This window comes from Ciconia boyciana, chromosome 6 (genome assembly GCF_034638445.1).
Source record: "Ciconia boyciana chromosome 6, ASM3463844v1, whole genome shotgun sequence".
Taxonomy (NCBI): domain Eukaryota; kingdom Metazoa; phylum Chordata; class Aves; order Ciconiiformes; family Ciconiidae; genus Ciconia; species Ciconia boyciana.
The window spans coordinates 69,724,053-69,744,460 of NC_132939.1; positions in this window are offsets into that span (position 1 = coordinate 69,724,053).

The following is a 20,408-nucleotide window of genomic DNA, read 5'->3' on the forward strand; positions in this document are numbered from 1 at the left end:
GTCTGGGTGCTTCTTTTCAGTGAAATCTGTCTTTGAATCTCTAGTGCACTGACAGCTAATGATCCAGCACTCTCAAAGTCTGGCAGGATCACAGCCGTTCAATGCGGTTTTTCTACTTGCGGTTCACCAACACACTTTTGCTTTTTGATCCTACAGTGAGCAGACATTTGCAAGTGCTACAGCCGGTGCAAGGCACAATATCCCATGCACGCCTTCCTCCCACGCGCCCCATAACCTTTGGTTCAGGGGTCCCAAGCAGGTGGTACATTTAGCAGAGAAGATCTCCATCTCAGTCTTTGCAGCTCCCCAAACTCTTTCTGGCCTCAGTCCCTGCTCAGTGTGAGCTTCCAGACCTCATCTCTTCATACCTCTTTGTTCCCTTGCATGTTGGAGGGGTTATCTGTGCCAGTCATCTTGCTCCCTTGCATGCCTGACCATGTTGCAGGGATGTCCTCAGCCTTTGCCTCTTGCACAAGTCCCTTCTCCGAGCTGCATGACCCGACATTGTTGTCCTAATGGACAAGCCCACCCTGAAGCTTTATATAATGGAAAAAAGGCCAAAGGGAATTTTAATAGGCTCCTTTATGCCTTTCATTGTTCTGAAGCAATCTTATTCAAACATGCTCTTGGAAGAATTTCTGTGAGCTCTAGAGGATCAATTACAATGAAGAGATGATTAAAGAATAGATAAAGGTTTTTAATAAATTATAAACTTCCCGCAGAAGTACTTTAACAAAATGAAGTTATGATGGTGGTGATATGATACTGCCTTATGATCATTTCCCATTCGTGAACAGGAGATTAGATAAAGATTTGTGAAACAATGGAGAAATACGAAATGTGAAGTTAAGGTTCAAATGCGTAAGAATACTACAGTGACAGTAGGAATCATGTTAAAACCAGAAAATACATAATTTGTATGGCACCCTGCCTTATTCACCAAAAATTCTGTAAATTAAATCTTGGTCAGCATGATATGTACAAACACTTAGAGTTTTTGATATTCAAATTGCAAGCTGTGTCATTGGACACAAACTTAAGATCACACAGTATGATTCTGTTATTTGAGTGGATAAATGTAAATTTTAAAGTTGGGTTTCCAGGGGAACTGATATTTATGAATTCAGAATTTGTTTTCCAAATTTGTGGTCTCCAAGAAAACTCATTTTAGTAGAGTCAGTCCTGGCTGGATGATAGGAAAGATGCTCAAAGTGAGCACACTGGTTAAACAAGCAAAAACAGAATTTATGTTACAAGAAGGTTTTCACCCATTCGTGTTAGGAACAGCATCAATCAGAAAACTGCCCCACAAGAATTTTAATGCTTAAAAAAACCTGCCTTTCACAAATCAGAAGGAAAAGTGGAAATGTCCAAATCTAGTCCAACAAATAAACAAATACAAAGCAATTAATGTTGGGGAAAATATTATGATATTCAATATTAAGAAAGTGAGAACTATACAACTTCTGGACTGCTCTCCCCAGTACAACACAAAACTTCAGATGCAACAGGAATATAAAATACAGTATGCCAAAATTAACTGCAACCATTAATAAATGCCAAAAAACATAAGATAAAAGGAGTCAGTACAAATTAAAAATTTTAATCTAAATTGTTTTGATCCCTGTCCCCCAGAGAAAATCACTGAACTTGGCTCCCATGAAACTTTTCCATTTCAAGAAAACCCATATTATCTGCTGGAAAAATCCTACACCCGTTTTTTCTCCGTGGGTAACTCCAGTATCCAATAACTCAGGTTCTTATCATCATCCTGCTGAAAAGCATCTGACCTTGTGCTTAGTGGTGCTGATTTTAATGAGACTCTTGAATGAGTAAACCGCTTCTCAAGATGAGCAGAGGGATCAAAATGTCACCCAGTGTCACTTCAATGGAGTAAGTTGTTCAGAGCTGATCCTGGCTGACCTCCAGCTGAATAAATGACCCTCTGGGAAAAATCACATGATTCATATTTATTCATCTAAAAAAGGCAATGTAGGTCTGAGCCATGCTGCAACATACGTCATTCATTTTCAGGTTCCTTTCAGAGTTTTCTCAAGACATGAACATGGGGTGAAAACTGGCAAGGTGTGTCTGAATAAACTTTGTGCCATTTCCATTCCTAGTAATACTATCAAATTCAATTACTTTTCACACTGATGGCATTTGATTTCTCAGCTGTTCTATAAATATTTTTTTACATGAAACAGTGTCTCAGAATGTCTTGTGCTAGTAAATCAGCAGAGCTCGATTAAGCCCAGGGAAAGATGCTGATTTACTCTACCTGAGTTTTTCTCCCTGCATATTTATTCTCAATGATCTGGGGATATACAGAGACTGAAAATGGCAAATGACTAATGCAGCTTTGTGAATCTCCATCCATCTGTCCAATCTTCCCTGGTTTATAATAACATGTTAGTCATGGGGAAGAAATAATATTTAATGATATTATTTCTCCCATTCATTTGCTAGTTGACTAATTCAGTCATACAGAAGTAGTGTAGCATGTCTCTTGGAGAAATTAAACGTAAGCCTTGAATATTTCAGAAGAATGACGACTTGCTGTGACATTCAGTTTATATATGTACCTTTTTCATATATTTGCAGCAAAGCCCTTCTTACATACAACATGTTATTTACCTCCTCTTGGTTACAGTGTTACAGTCACTGGACAGCAAAGTCCAAATATTCACCAAAGATGGTGAATATAAGGCTTGCAGATTTTATAAAGGAAAATGAAGCATTTGAGCGACCGCTATATAATTCTTGTATCATTCTTTTTAAAGCAAAACCCCCTCACTTTAATAATAGAGTTCCCTGGCAAAGTGAGTCATATTCTTGAAACTAGATCATGAGTTGCTTTTAATACTCATGACATCTTGTTAATTTATGAATATTTTAAAAGGTTTCACATGTTGCTGTTTTGGAGAGGGCCAGTGTGCAGCAACTTAGAGAAGTACTTACTAAAAAACCATTCCTCCTATTACTGGCTAGTGATCAACCAAAATGGCCTGTTGGACATCTCATCTGCGGATTGCCATTTAAAAAAATTATGGGAGTGACTCGGGACTGTTCTGTACTGAGTCGTGACCATGATTGAGCAGACACTAAATTTCAGGCTAGTGGTTATTTCAGCATCTGGAATTGCAAAATAAATTCTTTAGCTGTAATGTGTTGCAGCATGGTGCTGCACATGAGCAGAAACATTAATCCATTTTTCATCATGAGCTACCAGGAAAAGAAACCCTTAAGAATAACATGTGTCAGAAACCTTGAGATATTGCTCAGCTACTCTTTTTGAATGAGGCATATAACTTGTTGCATTAGTTTAGAACACCTACAGTGATTTGTGCACCAAGATCAAAACTGGATGTCATTGTCGGAATTTGCTGCTGTTAGAAGGAATTGTAGTCATCTTGTTTTGTTCTGATGTCAAGTTGTTATTGGAAAGGGCTGAAACACCAATAAATGCAGGTTGCCTAAAAACTATTTGGAGAACTATTAAAGCACTGGCTAACATCTGTTTTTTATCCTGAAAAGGAATGGAAAAATACACTTTCATCTTTTTATTAATTTGGTATTTCCTTGCTGAAAAAGTAAAAGCATGTAAAGCAAGGGCTAAATAAACCTGAATTTTCAGGTCTGTAGCTGGTGTAGTTGCAATGATGGAATCAGTACGGATGCAATTTGTGACTGTCACAAGTGCTGTGTTGAAAAGGGATGAACTGTGTGCTGCCCCAGCCAGCCATGGTAACTGTTATCGTATTCATCAGATTTTGAAAAAGGAGCAGCATATTTAAGCCAATGCCTGAAACCATTAATTAAGATTCGAGTTTTAGGAGTATTAAATATAGACCAGGAAAAAAAATGACATCTACGCCTCCATGTCCTCAAGACAAACTGATAAAACAGAAGAAGAGAAAGAATAATTAGGAATAAACTTCACATAAATCTGCATGTCATCTGCATAAAAACTGATCTCTTATCCATATCTTCAGATCATCTCAGTCAAAGGAAGCTTGTGGAGGCTGAATAAAGATGAGCCCAATGAGAAACCCTGTGGGGCATCAGAGGAACCAGACTCTATGAAATCAGAGCCGATCAGCTAACCCATGCGAATGTGATGGATATAAAGAGAAGGCAAAAAACCAGAGCCCAGCCAAAAGGCCAGCTGCGTTGTAGGTAGTGAGGTGCTCAGGACCGGGCTGCTTGAGGCTGGATCCTCCGGGTGCTGAGGAGCAGCGCTGATCCTGCACCGTGCTGGGAGGGAGGAGAAAGCTCGCTGAAAGACAACTGCTGGGCTCACTCCAGCTCTCCAGTAAGGGTATTGCTGTAAAATCTGCCAGGATCTAGTGGACTGTTTTAAGAAATGGGGTTACAGACATTGTTTTTATTTGGGTTAACGTTGCACCGTTGGTCTCAGCAGAACTCCTGCTGCAGATGGCGAAGTCCCCTGGGCAGAGCGTTGGACAACATCACTGGGGCAGGTCACACAGGTACAGTTGTCTCCTTCTCTGGAAAGTCTTGCAGAGCCATGTCAGATTAAGCTGAGTGCCTTTGTCAGGCAGAGATGTGAGGGGCTAACAGGCTGTCAGTGCCCTCCCTTTTTATCCACGGAGAAAGGGGCAGAGTACTGCACAGCAGAAGGAGCAGCTTCTTGGGTCTTCTCCAGCTGAACAACAGGAGGGGAGAAGATGGCATCTCACCTGCTCCCACGGTTTGAGAGCACCACTGGCTAGTCACCACCAAGCCCATTTAGTGAAACACATGAGCATTAATAGTATGTACTCTTTCAGTTGAACTTAAATACTGTGAACTCAAATGTCTGCAACCACAAGAGGCTGATAGATCAGGTTTGTAACAAACCAGATGGTTTGTCTCAGTTGTCTTGCATAAATGAAGCCCAATACCTATCTTTTACCACATTTTCCAGGAATGTAGCCTGGTTCAGTTTGCAGATAGGAAATGATTGAAAATCGTCCACTGTTCACAACAATGCTTACGTGCTTTCCAAAATTGGGATGTTTCCCAGGGTTTAACAGCTTCATTCTGCTCCCAACGATGTCAGTGGATGATTTGTCATTACAGACACAACACAGCCCTGCATCTGCCGTCTCCCCGCAGCTCTGCCTCTGCTCCGTGAGCACAGGGCATCGCCGAGGATGAATGAGCTGCCGTGATGGAGGTGGCTGGGCAGACACTGGTGCACCTGAAGCTTTCCAGGACATAAGGTGCTAAAATTCATCCTGATCACTGGCTCAATACTTTGCTACTTCAGGAAACTACAGCACAGAAATTGTGTTATGTGCTGATTGCAATCCACCCTTGAAGGTAATTACCCCTTTTGTGCTAATTACTTCTGTGGGCAGGTTGTTACCTCACCACTCTCGGGCCTTCTCATCATACTGGTGCCACACAGAATAATACTGGGATTTGTAAGGGGAAAAACTCCAACTACACACACTGTGGGAACAAGCTGGCAAGAAAAGTGTCAGATTAATAGATTAGGATATGATACCTTTTGTTAACTGTTTGTAATTGTTTTGGCACTTGTCCCAAGTCCACTTATCTGGATATTATACAGCCCCCTTGCCAAGGACTCACCACTTCCCAAAGAAAAGTCAGATTCTCAACAAAGGGTTTCTCTATAATGCAGATTTCTGGTGTCGGGTTGATCTCAGTGAGGAATATCCTCCATTAGTGCTTGTCTTTGAGCTGGAGAAGATGATGTCCCATTTCAGTGATTTGAACCCAGCTACTTTATCTGCAACTGTTTAAGAAACACTGCTTGACTGTATTTTTCCTTTCATGCCCCAGAAATGCAAGCATACATCAAATTCATCACCAACAAGATTGAAGGGACCCTGCTGTCTCCATAGCAGCAATAGAGGACCCTACCATAGACTCCTTATCATCACCTACTATGGGATATGAGCTGGGCTTAGTGGTTGGACACCACAAAAGGAGAAGACGTCTAAGTTTCTGTCCATGGAGAACAAGGAGTGTGGCAAAAAAGTGAAACAATGACATTGCCCTGGCTATAAATAACTCTTGTCTACAGCTCCTTTTCATTCTCAGAAATGATAGTAAGACGATGAGCAGATGTCCTTGCAGGAATCCTTAGGTCATAAGTCTAAGGAGGTTAGCTTCTTTGCAGCTATCTAAGCAAGTATAACTTGAAAATCAGGATTCAGCAAAGTACTTCAGCATGTACATGCATTCCATTGCAGAATGTCCATGTTTAAGTGCTTTGCTGATTCAGGGGCTAAATTAATCGGTAGTGATTTTATTAACAATACCTTATACATCATTTCCGCATTAAGCTCTAAATATTGTTTTTGATGAATTCAAACGATTACACCATGCATCAACACCATTCATTAAAATAAATTATTACCTGCCCACCTTTTATTAATGGTGCTAGCTCTGCTGTACTTGTGAACTACAGACAGATTGTTTAGCTGGTGTAAATCAGCAATACTCCATTGTCACTAGTGGTAGGAAGTTAATTTAAACCTCTGAGAATCTGGCCTGGTGTGCTGAGACAAGTTTTTAGAAACCTATGGTCCAGGTGGATCACAGCTGGTCTGATTAAAGTACAAGCAAAGTTGGCTGGATGGAATCCAGAATAAGCTGATTACCCAGTAGTGGCCTGAAAACACATAAATCATGTGTTCAAAGTATTGTGTTATGGTTTCTAATAAGCTTATCTCCCAGCTCCAGCAAGCCAGTCTCTTATGGGAAAAGCCAATAAATAACTATAAAATGAAATAGGAATCTCAGAAATTATTACTGTTATATATTTATTAAGTGTGCTGCACTGGCATAGAGGAAAGCAGTCTGTGCAAAGGGGGATTAGGCACTAAGTCACACATCATACCCAACAGATACACACGGACCGTAGAACACCTAAACTAGCATAGAAAGCTAGCGCCACCCCTCAGCCTCCTCCTCAATTTTTGGACAACAGTGTTTCATAATCTCATTCAGAAAACTTATCAAACTTCATCTTCTAACTACAAGCACTTCCACTTCCTACACACACTGACACTCCCACAGGAAGTCAGCTAAAGCATTTTCTAATTTCTAGCCCAGAACTTATCCTGGCCTCTTCAAACACCATTAGTTCTTGTCTCAGCATTTTTCTTTACTTTAAATAGCTCAATTCCCTTCTGGTGTTTTTTTTGTTTGGTTGGTTGGTTTTTTTTTTTCCCCCACTTCTGGATATATTTATTAAAAAATGCATTTCCCTTTCATTTTGTGAGACCCAACATCCAAACAACCTCAGGATAGATGGATTTTCTATGAGTAATCTTGTTCCAGGGAAAGCTTTCAAGCATGCTTAGAGTCAGAACCAGTTAGTTTAACAATGTAAATGATATCTGATCTAACTAGCTGTGAATGTTGGGCTAATTTACACAATGAAAGCATCCTGAGCACCCTACCACCCAACAGACTTTGCAATTGGTTGATCATCTCTGCAGTGGCAAAAGTTTGTCATTCTTGGTGGTGGGTGACAAGTAATGTAGAGGCGACCAGACCATGTTGAGGATTCCCCAGTCTCACCACAACAATGGACGGGGTCCTCCCTGCATCTACTGGAGTACCTTGCATGACACATCACCTAGACAAAACCCAAATTTCAGTGGAGTGGGCTTTTACAGAGAGAGAAGCCTAAGCTTTGGGTGTGGAGTTTAGTGCTATGAACTAGATGCAGAGTGAAAGAAGCAGCAGGGGTATTTTGGATATTGGGCACTGGCTAGATTCAACTAGATGACGTGAGGAGCTGGGAAACCCAGTAGGCAGAGATGGGGTTTGGACAAGGACGCATGCTCCCTAGACCTTGCCTTTGCTGTAATATCCTCAAAACTGCACGACCATAAGGCAAATGATAGATGAGACCTTGGCTTATGATGTTGACCAAAATTATCTTAATTTTTTTGCATGCTTCATTTACCTATATTGTACTCGTACTGCTCAGATTTCAATTCCTTTGTGGCCGGGAATATCTCTTTGTTCTGTGTATGTCTCTGTATTGCCTAGCACACACCATCTTGCTCCAATTTTTGCACTTCCGTGTGCTACCATATTAAACAGTACATTCAAATAATGTATCCTAATAATGTCAAAAAGAGAGAGGAAAGTATCATCTCATGAAAAAATCAGGATCCTTAGTCAGAACAAGACGGACAGATCTCTGCAACCATCATATGGACAAGGTAAAAGAAAGGCACTGTTGTTAGGGAAACCACTTTCTCCTTAGTGATTAAAATAACATCTGACAGACTGCAGAAATCAAATCTGTTATGAATATTCAATTTTTTCCCTCCCTTCAGAACAACACCCTACTGAGGACCACAAGCGTATTGCAAGGTTTTACCTTTTCTCATTTCATAAAAGGATTTGAGAAAGTGGGATAGGCGAGGGGGCAGGAAGAAGGCGTGGGACTTTACCTTGGTGAGCACCATCCTAATGGGAGCGTTTGCAGAGTGTAAATACTCCCATTGGGATCTCCTTCTTCCTCTGCAAGTGCACCAGGATTTCATATAAAACACAGATAGAAGTTGCTGCTATGTGCTCATTTAGATGCAGTTTCATACGTTAAATATGCTCACAGCTAACCCATAGGCTGTGTTTCCCAGAAGTCTAAGTCCCAAGGCACCCACGCCCACTGAGAGGTGTGGCCAGTTTATTCTCCTCCACAAGTACCTAACTCATGTTTCCAGTGGTGATGGTTTTTATAGAATCACAGGATATCTGAGGCTGGAAGGGATCTCTGGGGTTCTCTAGATTAGGTTAGGTTGCTCAGGGACTTGTCCAGTCAAGTTTTGAGTATCTCTAAAATATTTTCAACCTCTTCAGGTCCCTGTTCCAGTTTTTGGCTACCTTAATGATGAAAAAGACATAATCCTTATATCTATTTGTAATTCCCCAGGTTGCAGTTTGTGCTGTTTCCCTCATCCTTCTGCTGTGCACGTCTGAGAAGAGTCTAGCTCTGTCTCCTCTATGCCCTGACTCTATGGGCTGTCACTCGTCATGTGGAAAGGACAGTCAAGGCATAGGTCATCACGTCAGCCATGATGGAGTAAGATGTCATTTAAGCGGCACGATGGGACATGGTTTTGGGAGGTGGTCCCTCACGGGTGTGCTCTGGATATGTGCATGCTCTGAGGTGGGTTATTTTGGTGGCTTTTGTGAAACGAAATTATTATATAAGAAGAGGACAGCACCAGTAGTTTTCCTGAGTGACAAAATTGCCTTAAAAATGGCTATAGATGTTGTATGTGCAGATATAAAAGGTTTGAACCTAAAATGTGCCACTCACTCATGAAGCCTGTGGGCTTCAGAGAGACGTCAGTGCTCATTTTGAGTGTGTTCTGAGCATATGAAAATTCTTCAAAAAATGTAAAAAGGTGACCTTTGGGTTACACTGGGAAAGTGGAAGAGGAGGAGGAGTTTAATTGACTTTTGGTCCTTCTGTGTTGCCTTGCGATGCAACAAATGCGTGAATGTTCAGCCCAACCATTAACAACGTTTCTATCTCAGTTCCTCTATTTTTGTGGGCTTAAATTTAAATAAAGACTTCATAATAAAAAGTAACAGCTCTATTTTTTTTAAGGTAGGGGAATCCGAGCAATATTTTAGTATAGTGCTAGTATGCTGTTTCCAAGTATTACCTCCAAAACCAGGAAGGAGCCTGTGTGGACCTCGGCGTACTTCCTCCAGACAACGTGCATTGGAAGTTACATCTGTGTTTCTTGTGTGTATTCTTTGGGACAAATTTTGCTAAATGTGATGAGTGAGGAGTGCAGAGATCTGTACATAGGAGAGGCTGACCAAAAAGGGACAGTAGCTGGAGCTGTGAAAGAGAAGAACCATTTGGTCATTCTGACCCAGCTAAAATTAGTTGGAAAAGTCACCTCATCTCAAATCTTAGCATATTCACCCGGCGACAGTAATTAGACATTTCTTAGACATCTTCCAAGACTCTTGGCCTTTTATAAATCCTCCTTTGCTGTGGCACAATGTGAGCTTAAATCTTTCTCCGGTCATCTCAAACACTTGAGTAAAGACCTAACTTTCTACTCCCTTCAGGCAGGTCATGTCTCAATCGCACATTCTGAATCTCAGTCAATACCTGCTTTTTGTGGTTTGTTTTTTTTTTTTTTAATTGCAAAACTAATAAAATTACACTTTTATGTGGATTATGGCTTTTCTTTGCCTGTCTTTACCTTTTTCCTAGTGACATTTAGTATTTAAGAATAAAACACCATTTCAATGGTTAGAAAAAGTGGAGACGGGTAGAGTGGAGTTCAAGGAGGAAAGACTTGTAGTAATAAATCTGTGTAACAAATTTCAGTCTGTGGTCTGTATCACTCACCAAGGACAAAGGAGTGTGGAACTATACTGGAAGCTGCAACCACCCGTTAGAATTTGTCACTTGTTGGACTGCAGCACCACATAAATGTAGCAGAGCTGTTTAAGTTATGCCTACATTTTTATAAGCTTTATGTCTCTGTTTCTGGGGCGACCTATGGTCAAAACACATGTATGCACAACTCTTGTCAGATCTCTTGTGCTTTTTATTTTTTGGTTTGTTTAAAACTGGTTAGCTGCAGGGAATGGGGGGGTGGATGTTGGTAGTTATCTTTCTGAAGTGGTTAATGGAAAGCAGAAAAGGAGAAATGAAATCGCCACAATACTAATTCTGCCCATACTGCTCAATGTATGCTTCTCAACCTGTCTCTAAGTGGTACTCCCCATGAGTCACTCCTTTATGAAGACTTGGCTTTGCAAACTAAGCAAGCAGGTTAAGTACTCAAGTTACAGAATTATTATCCAGGCCATTCCCTGGAGCCTGGAGTGGAGTGGAAAAGCCGTAAAGGCTGCATAATAAACCAGCCCAGGAATTCTCAGAAGCTTCGCAGGCAGGCACACTGTCATTGCCTTTGCTCTGCGGGGAGCACTAATTGTAGCACTTGCTGCAGTCCCCTTCAGCTTACTGACAGAATGCCAATTTCAGGCAAGAACTAATTTATCAATGGCTGGTGTGGCTAAAGAGAATATATCTCCTGTCATGTTCCAGGCTGCGACTGCAGTGTTTCTAAAGTAGCTTTTGTTGATCTCACAAATAATGCATGTTAGCAGGGTATTTCTGCAATGAGCAAGAAGGTCCTCTAGGCTTCTAGTCTTATTAGATAACAATTGTTCTACATTAATCTGTTTTAATGAAGTTCCTGACCTTCTTCCTTGGTAGACTGATGAGTAATTTTCCAAATAAATCTTGCCTCGCATCTTAATCCTATTTTACAAATAATCCAAATAACTCATGTATGAACACTTACAACATTAGGACTGTGCAAAAAAAAAAGAGAGAGTAATACACATGGAGACTAATACTCTGGGTAATTACATTGTGTGGTACTTAGGACAGTGATTGCCAGTTCTGATTCATGGGGAAAACAGTACACAAGAAAGATGTGAAGTGGACTATTAAGTCCCATAAAAATTTATGCAGATGTCTTCAACAAACCTGTGCAATCATAAAGTAACCAGGCGATGTGGAAAAAAGGTCTTATTTATGGTGCATTGCATAAGTCAAGAGATTTAGTAGGGTCTTACAACAAAGTGAGAGTAATTAAATGCCTTAGAATCAGGAGTTGGACACTGTAAATGAAAAATATCTGAAGAGGAACAGTTAATAGAGTATGTCAGTGTGTGTTTCTAGAGAAGTTAATGGACATGATTAAGTTTATTTTTTATCTCTACCCATAAAGCATATTGGTTCTTAGGTACTGAACTCTACATCTGTGCATAGAGGGAAGTGAGAAAGAAGTGAACAGTCATGTCTAGATGGGTAGCATGGGAGAGAAAAGTGGAACAAGGATGTAGGAGGTGCTTTTAAGTTTATGGCTTAGATTAGAGGGGAAAAAAGGGGATGTGCAGCAAAGAAGATTGATCATAGTAACAGCTTACTATGGTTTATGGCTGTGATGGATATACAGTGAAGGGTGCTGAGATCATGGTTATCTCTTCAGGAGTACAGTGCTTTGTGGATATGTTTTTCCCTCTCGTACCATCAGGTGAAACTGCCTGACTTTACCATTCCCGGATGAAATTTCAACCCTCTCGTTTGCCACCTAGTTACATCCAGCAGTCTTATTTCCATTTTCTTCCAGGAGTCATGGCAGATGCTAAGTAAAATGGCTTTAAAGAAGTCTCCCAATAGCAAAGAATAAAATATGCCAAGACAGAAGTACACAAAGTCTGTTATTTTGGAATTTTTCTGGGTACTTTCTGTGACGGTGTGCTTCCCCTGCCCCCGACCTTTATCTCCTGCAACCCTGCTCAGGTGATAACCACCAGTGGTGATTGTAATGGATGCATCTGGTCACGATGGCTGCATCAGCTCAAAGTGGATTCAGGAGACAGATAACAACACAATAGCCTAGGGCTGCTGTGCAATGCACCCACCAAAGAAACTAAAACCTGTGGTCGGCATGCAAATATGACTATGGGTCAATCATCTTATCCCCATAAATAGTGAGCAGCCCCAGAGCCCTTGGAGCTCTCCTGCACGGCAGTGGGCTGCATCCAGGACCTCCCCTCGAGCAGGGACGCCTCTCAGGGTTACTCCTCGAGGTTGAGAGATTCCTTGCCGCAACAGATCCTCAGTAAGTGACTAATAGCATGCTAAACTTTGAAATCTTAGCTAAGTGATATAAAGGCTTGGTTGTGCATATATAATCCTTTAGACATAAACCGTTGACCAAGTCTGGGACTAGGACTGGATCCAGCCACACCTCGACTCCTCTCTGAGAAGGAGTTTAGAAAGCAAGGGGATCCTTCCGAACCTCATGACTCAACGGGAGGGTCTCCCTGACAGTTTTGTCTGACCCTGTCCTCTATGCAGTAAATAATCAAGTGTGCCTCGCCATCGAATCTTGTTAAACCACTGTCGCATTGAACTTTGTTAACTCCCTGTTCTATATCAATAAAGTATATTTTTACTTCTCTCTAACGAGTGAAGTGCACGCTCACTCCATCTGCGACACTTTCTTATAGGTTTTCATCAGCTTGAGGCCTCCATTTCTTGTTGGGGAAGACAACTAGACAACTGCAGTTACCTCTTTGGGTGTCTTCGTCCAACCAATGCTCCTTTCACCCAAGCTTGGATCAATGCTGACAATCCTGTATTTCACTGTTCAAACATTTTATTTAATTCAGTGAACATGTGACTATATTTTTTTCTATTGCTTCTTTGGTCGTTATATTTTTAAAACACATGGATGTGGCACTTTGATCTGGTCATTGGTAAAATGAACAGCCCTTACTGTTCAGTGTAATGTTTACTATATGAGCAGCTTTCCACTCACAGAGTACAGACTGACCTGTTTTTTAGGAATTCTTATTTTGTACAACTGTGCTGTTTTTTTGAAGGAGAAGGTGGCCAGATATTGCATTGTACTTTCCTTGTGCATTATGCTTAGTTAATCATTACTGTGAAATAGATGAAGATTGAAGCAAAATACAACCTCTTTTTTTTTTTTTACAAGATTTTGTTAACAGCTTATGCCACTTAAGAAATAGAGCTTTATCATAAACAAATAAAAAGATTACTTTCTTTGAACAGTCAGGTGAAATTACTTCCTTTGAGGTGAGCTGCAGCTATTTTTCATGCAGCTGCTTACACATATATATGTATCCCTCACTATTCTCAGTGAGAGACACCAATTAAGTGTTCATTCATTAAAAGGAAAGTGTATGATCGCAGTTTTGAAGCCTCAGCTGAGCATCCAGTGACAGACGTGCTTCTGCCTGCTCTAGCACTCCGGTGTTTCTCACCTCTGCTCTCCGTTTTCATTCACAGCCCATGGGAGGTTTGGGGAGTTTTCAACTTCAGCACAGGTTTGAAAGCAGGCTGTGTAATGTTAGGAGCAATCATGCTAGATCAAGATGACTGCATGGCTCACCAGGACTGAGAGGAGATAACTGCAGCATGATTCCTACTTTGTCAGTAAGAAAACATCTTTGTCTTTAAAATACTGTCAGAGTGGTGAGAACCTCCTTACCAGCCATCCATTTAATGTCTCTGCAATGACACTTCAAAACCAGTGTGAGTGAGATTTTCCTGAGTGGTTCAGACGGGGAAATATCAGCAAGATGATTAAAACTCCTCAATGAGGGAAAGGTGGAAAGGGAAACTGTATCTCTAACATTTATTTATCATGATTTCTTAAGTTTTATTTAAGAGAAATCTAGGTTTCAAGTGTTATTTCAACCTGTATGAGCTACTCTTACTACAGAAGTTATCATGATCTGTTATTTTAATAGTTATGTCTTCTTTATATAGTACATTTCAGTATTTACTTCTCAATAGTTATAAAAGCCTTCAGATACTAACAGGCATCCTTAAGGAATAATTATGCATTTTATGGTAAAATTATGGACCTTCTAATAATTATTTTGTAAATCCTGAAAACTAAATACTGTAATAAAAGCAGTATTTCAATCTGTTAGGCTCACATAAAGTTGATTTTAAAAAGTATTTGTCTTGAGTTTATTATCCAGTCCTTGTGTTGCATACAATGGGAAACCATCCTGGTAATAGGTTTTTGCTTGTGGTAAAGGAATAGATATTGAAGACTATATCACAATGAAGAGTCAAAGACATATCTTCACTCAGTATAGATCAGTGTAGTGATGCTGACATGGTTTTATACTCCATGAGGATTTGACTCCCAGCATAAAAACACAATTGTTAGAATAAACACAAATATAAAATCCCAGCAGCAGCCCTCTGACATGTGGGACAGGTTTGACTTGGACCATGGGCCCCTGCTAGTAAAGCTGCACAGACCAGAGAGCCAATACGTAACTTGCAGATATTGCACAGCTCAAAGCTGCTTTCACTTACTACGATGAGCTCCACAAGAAAACACGCATTGATACTGGAAGTTAGACTTCCAGAGTGGCAGGAAGGCAAACAGATCATCTATTTCTGGAGCTCCAGCTGCGACCAAGGTTGGGTTGGTTGGAAGAGGTGGGTTTAGATCCATTTGAGCCCTGGCTGATGATTTTCCTGCAGGACTGCTCAGTTGCTTTTCATGAAGCAGAGCTGGAGCTGAGTCCGTAACCTGGGAACTGTGTTTAAAACATCCCCTGTTTTGATAGCATTTTGCAAGGTTCGTCCTGCACCATAGGATTTTGATGATGTCTCCTGGTCATACCAATAAGCCTGTATAAAGCTTTCGGTTTTTTTAATGAGGCTTTTTGTTTTAGGGAAAAAAATAAATTAATCTTTTCTTACAGGTCTTAATGCTGCTAGAGTGGCTGGAGCAGTCCTGTGCAATTTGGTGCTGCACGGAGAGGAGATCTGGGACATCCTGCCAGGTGAGATTCTGTGGCTGTAGAGCTGTCTGTGGTTGTAGGGATTGGCTTTATTGACCCAGGTGTTTCCTCTTCACTGATGTTCTTGTTTGAGCAGCTCTCCTTTATTGGGATCCTTGAGTGGTAGAAATGTCCTTTCCTTCAAATAATACGGCCATATACAGGGCTTTGTTACAGGTGTTACAGCACTGACCGTCTGCTGAAGACCCTCTCCCTGCTTCTTCCTGTAGGATGGAGGAATCTCCACCCTAATTACTCCATGGTGCAATGTGAACTTCGCTGCAAAACTGGCTTAAAATGCCTGGTGATAGTCATTGAATGAGCTCAATTTTTAGAGCACAGATCTGCCTCTGACAAACTAACTGTTGCAGGAGAGACAAAGGACATTATTTAGTGTGAGAATTTGTAGGCCAGGTAGCTGTCATGAAAAAGAGTTAGCAGAAGTTACCTGTGATTGAACTCACTGGCACCATGAAAATAAAATACTAAGAAGCAGCAATATTGTGTTATTTAAGAGTCCATAAGCAAAAAGGAAGGTGTAAAGAAAAGCTGAGGGAAGTTTTCTTGGAAAGATAAAAAAGATGTGACACCCAGTGAGGAACAAAAATCAGCTACTGAGGTAAGTGGTGATGTTACTGTCTGGGATAAAAAAATGGAAGATTGTAAGAGATCACCTGAACAATGAATGGGTGAACAAGGGAACACTCTGAGATTGCAATTACTTTGCAGTTTGAGCACCTGAATCTCCATGGACCATGATAAACCATCTCCGTGTTCACAAGACCCCAAGGATGTTTGGCCGACAGGCTGGTGTGGTCTTTCTACCACTGCTTTCATATCGCTGCTTATTTTTCACAATGGTGTACGTATCCAGCCAAGTTTGTAAGTTAGTGAACAGGTTATTTTCCCTCTAACTGCTCACCTTATCCAGTTTTGCCATGTTAGCTACAATTTAATGGCCTGCCCAAAATCAGAAACAACAATGATCTCTGCAACTAACTCCTTTCCCCCTCCAAAGGACCCTAAGTCCACCCAAAACTCACCTGCTATGGACTATTTGATTTTCCTTTGCAAAAGTTGCTCTGTTGCCTTGACTAAACCACATGGCCTCCTGCATCTCCTCAAGTGACTGTACTTCCAATTGTCAGATCATGAACCTTAAAACAGTCCACCTGTGATATACAAAATAAGGCTTTGTAGCAGGGAGACAGCTGGTTTGTTGTCAGTACCGCTAATGCTCATCAGTATTATTTCACTGCTGCTTTCTGTGTCTCTCATGTCTCATGCGGTCACTTGTCATCTGGTCTCCTGCACCTGTACTGCGAACTTTGCTGTGGGTTTGCAGGGAGTGTAGCACAGAGGAGTTTGCTGTTGGTAATAATAACTAAACATATTAATACAAGGGTGAAACACACTCAGCTTTTTAGGTCTAATAGTCTTCTCAAATGTAGAAAAAAAAGAATCAAATTGATCTTATTCCTGTTCAAAATCTCTGACATTTGCTTGGTTATATAACAAACAAAAGCACAAAACCCATATATTTATGTGCATCTCCAAACATACAAAAGTCAGCACTGGTGAGATACATCTGGAGTGCTGGGTCCAGTTGTGGTCTTCCCAGTACAAGAATGATAGGGACTTAATGGATCGCAAAGGGCTATGAAGATGGTGAAGAATCTGGAGCATTTCTCATATGAGGAGAGGCTGAGAGAGCTGGGACTGTTCAGCCTGGAGAAGAAAAGGCTCCAGGTTCAGGGCTCAGGGTGATTTATCCATGTGTGTAAATTCCTGGTGGGGGGGTGTGAAAAAGACGGAGCCAGGTTCTTCTCAGTGGTGCCCACTGACAGGAAGAGAGGCAATGGGCACAGACTGAAATATAAGAAATTCCACTGAAACTTAAGAAAAAAAAAAGGTTTTAAATGTGAGGGTGGTCAAACACTGGAGCAGGTTGCCCAGAGAGGCTGTGGAGTCTCCATCCTTGGAGATATTCAAGACACAACTGGACACAGCCTCAAGGAACCTGCTCTTACTGACCCTGCTCTGAGCAAGGCAGTTGGACAGGATGATCTCCAGAGTTGCCGCCAACCTCAACCATTCTGGGATATGATGAATGGGGGTAGGAGGCCATGAAGAAAAAAGGACTGCTTCAGATAAAGGAAAAAAATGTCATGAGAATACATTTGGATAAACTGGCCATGGCTACTCTGCTCTGGTCACTGAGAGATTTCTACTGCTGGGGCAGAAAATAGAGAACAGAACTCCAAATACACATACAAAAATACATAGTCTGAAGAGGCAACCTGGCCATTTCATGAGGCAGAGTCTGTGTCACAGGTTGTAGCCTGGGAGTGGAGGCAAAAACTTGGAGCTCTTCTTCTAGTCCCTCATTCATGCAGCCTGGGGAAACATGACTTAGCCACAGCCTGCCAGTGTTGAGAGTGATGGGGAAAGTGCTGGAATTACATCATTTCAAGCAGTATAAATATACCTGAGAATAGAGATCTGCAGCAAACAACTCTCTTTTCCTTTTATGTCCGGTTTTGTTATCTATGAACATATGTGTGTCTAAGAGTATCTGGGAATATGTTATAAATGATGGTCCCTACAGACACACTGTACTTATCTTTAAGGTAAACACAAAATCCAGAAAATAAAAGTTGTTTGGAGAGCTTGAACTGGCCACAGAAGAAATTAACATCGTTAGTTGTGATTGACTGATGGAGTCGTTAAGGTCAGGCTATTAGAAAATCTAGCCTGACCTCAGGCATCTTCTGGGTCACAGATGCTCACCTTGTAACCCGCATCATATACCTGTAACTCCTAGTTGAGCTAGAGCAGGGATTTGAGGAAGAAACCTAGTTAGGATTTAGAGATGGATTCAAGGTCTCCTTGTAAATAGACTAAATAGATCCTGATCCTCCAAAAAAGCAGAGTGCTGTCAAAAAAGAGCAAGTGTGGGGAGGTAAAAACAATGTTTCTGAAGAGCAGTGACAATCACAGTGTGCGTTAGACGCACTCTTTGTTTTGAGATCCTTGTTAAAACTGTGACAGCTTAAAGCACTCTACGGAAATGAAACATTGGAGCAAAATGCTGTGGGACTGCTGAGAGAGTGTTTTTGCAGCAAATTCCAGAGCTGAAAAGTGGAGGAACACATTGACTGTATGCCCAGGAGAGAAAGCAAAAATGGATATGAACAAACGATTGCAAAACACTATGTTTCTGCAGTCGAGCAAGTGATCATGCAGGTGTTTGAATCGAATGAGCTCTGCCTGGCCGTTGTGGCGGCAGAAGAGTACACACGGTGGGTAATTACTTCAGCCTGGTGGACAGATACATTTATTAAGCTGTGATAAGTCATTGCTTTCACTTGTCCGTCCAGGCCCAAAGTACTCCTATAGTGATAAAGTCCAAAAAGAGATTGTAAAGACTTCTACCTGCAGCAGCAAATTAAATTTCTGCCCCCATGCTACCAAGACTCTTAGCAGAGCAGATAATTTATGTCAAGGAGGTGACTAGCCTCTTGGCAGAGGTAAGGGAAGCAGAGGAGCCGAGTCCAGGGAAAAATTCAGGGAGGCAGAAGTTTGATCCCTCTGTAGAAGAGAAATTGCAGAGAGCCTCTGAGGCTGAAGCAATGCATTCTCATGGAGAATCCTTGAAAAATCTTTCAGCTGGCAGGAAGCAGAGGAACAGGTTGGAAGCCACAGTGATGCTATTTAAAAATTCAGATTCTGGACAACAATGTGCTTTTCTTGTACAATTTTAGGTTTCCTGTGCCAAGCCTGGTATTTTTCTCCAAACTCATTTTTATTCTCAGCACTGAATTAATATTTCTATTTTGCTTTGCAGTAAGCAGCAGTACCACATTATAAACACAAAGTCATGCAAATATACTAACCATCACTGATTACAAACGCTGCTCCTGTAGGCTGGTTTTCAGCCAGCAATTTTGAAGATAGAGTGTATTACTGCCTGGATTTTGCCAGTTCACAAGCTACAGTAAATGAATGCCTCATTAGAAAAAAATATATACATATATTTATTTCCTTCTCTTTGAACTCATCATTTAAGGCTAAATCCATTTGTGGAGCTAAATGAGAATGGCAGAAAACAAAATAATGTGGACATGACCTATAGGCATACAATGAAAATTGGCTTAGTTTTATTCTTCCTAGCCCAGCATCTGCTATGGCTCTCAGGCCAGGGTCTTCATTGGAAAACACTGAAAAACCATGCAACTACACACAGTTGAAGATAATCTGCTTGACAAAAAAAAAAAGGGCAATCCACTGATAAAGAATATTTTATGTCAGATGGTAAGTGAGAGGAAAAGAAGAAGTAGCATGTGCTCTAATAACACTTTGCAAAAACCTATACTATGAAAAAAGATCCTCAGAGAACTTTGTTGCAGGAAGCAGTGATCTGAAGAGTAGGTGGCAGATAATCAGATGGACAATACCTCTCCGTGCAATGCTCCAGTCCAAATAGATGATGAAATACTTGGATACAAATACAGGGAAGTATTGAGGAGGAGCAAAGGGTTTCTGTTGCATTGGTACTTAGTGCTGATGCAAGTGTAATGGGATTACTGCATTATGTCCTTTGTCCACAGCTCCAGGAGAAGGTTAATAGGTTAAACAAGGCTCATACTGGAACCAAACAAATGTGGAAAATTTGGGAAAATATGCCCTGGTAGCAACAGACTGCAGGAGCACAATGTGGGTAATTTAGAAAGAGATTAAAAGATGACTTCATCATAACAAGTAAGTACTGACATGGGGAACAGAAATTACGATAACGGGCTCTTGAGTCTTTCAGGCCCATATGTAGCAAGATCTAGTGGCTGGAAGCTGAAATTAGAGAAATTAAGAGTAGAAATAGAATACACGCCTGATGATGAGAGTAAATTAACCAATGGGACCACTGGCTGGGTGTTGGGAAACATATAAATACATATATCACTGGAAATGTGTAAACCAGTGAGGTATTTTTCAAAACAACATGCTGATTACTTTAGGAAGGG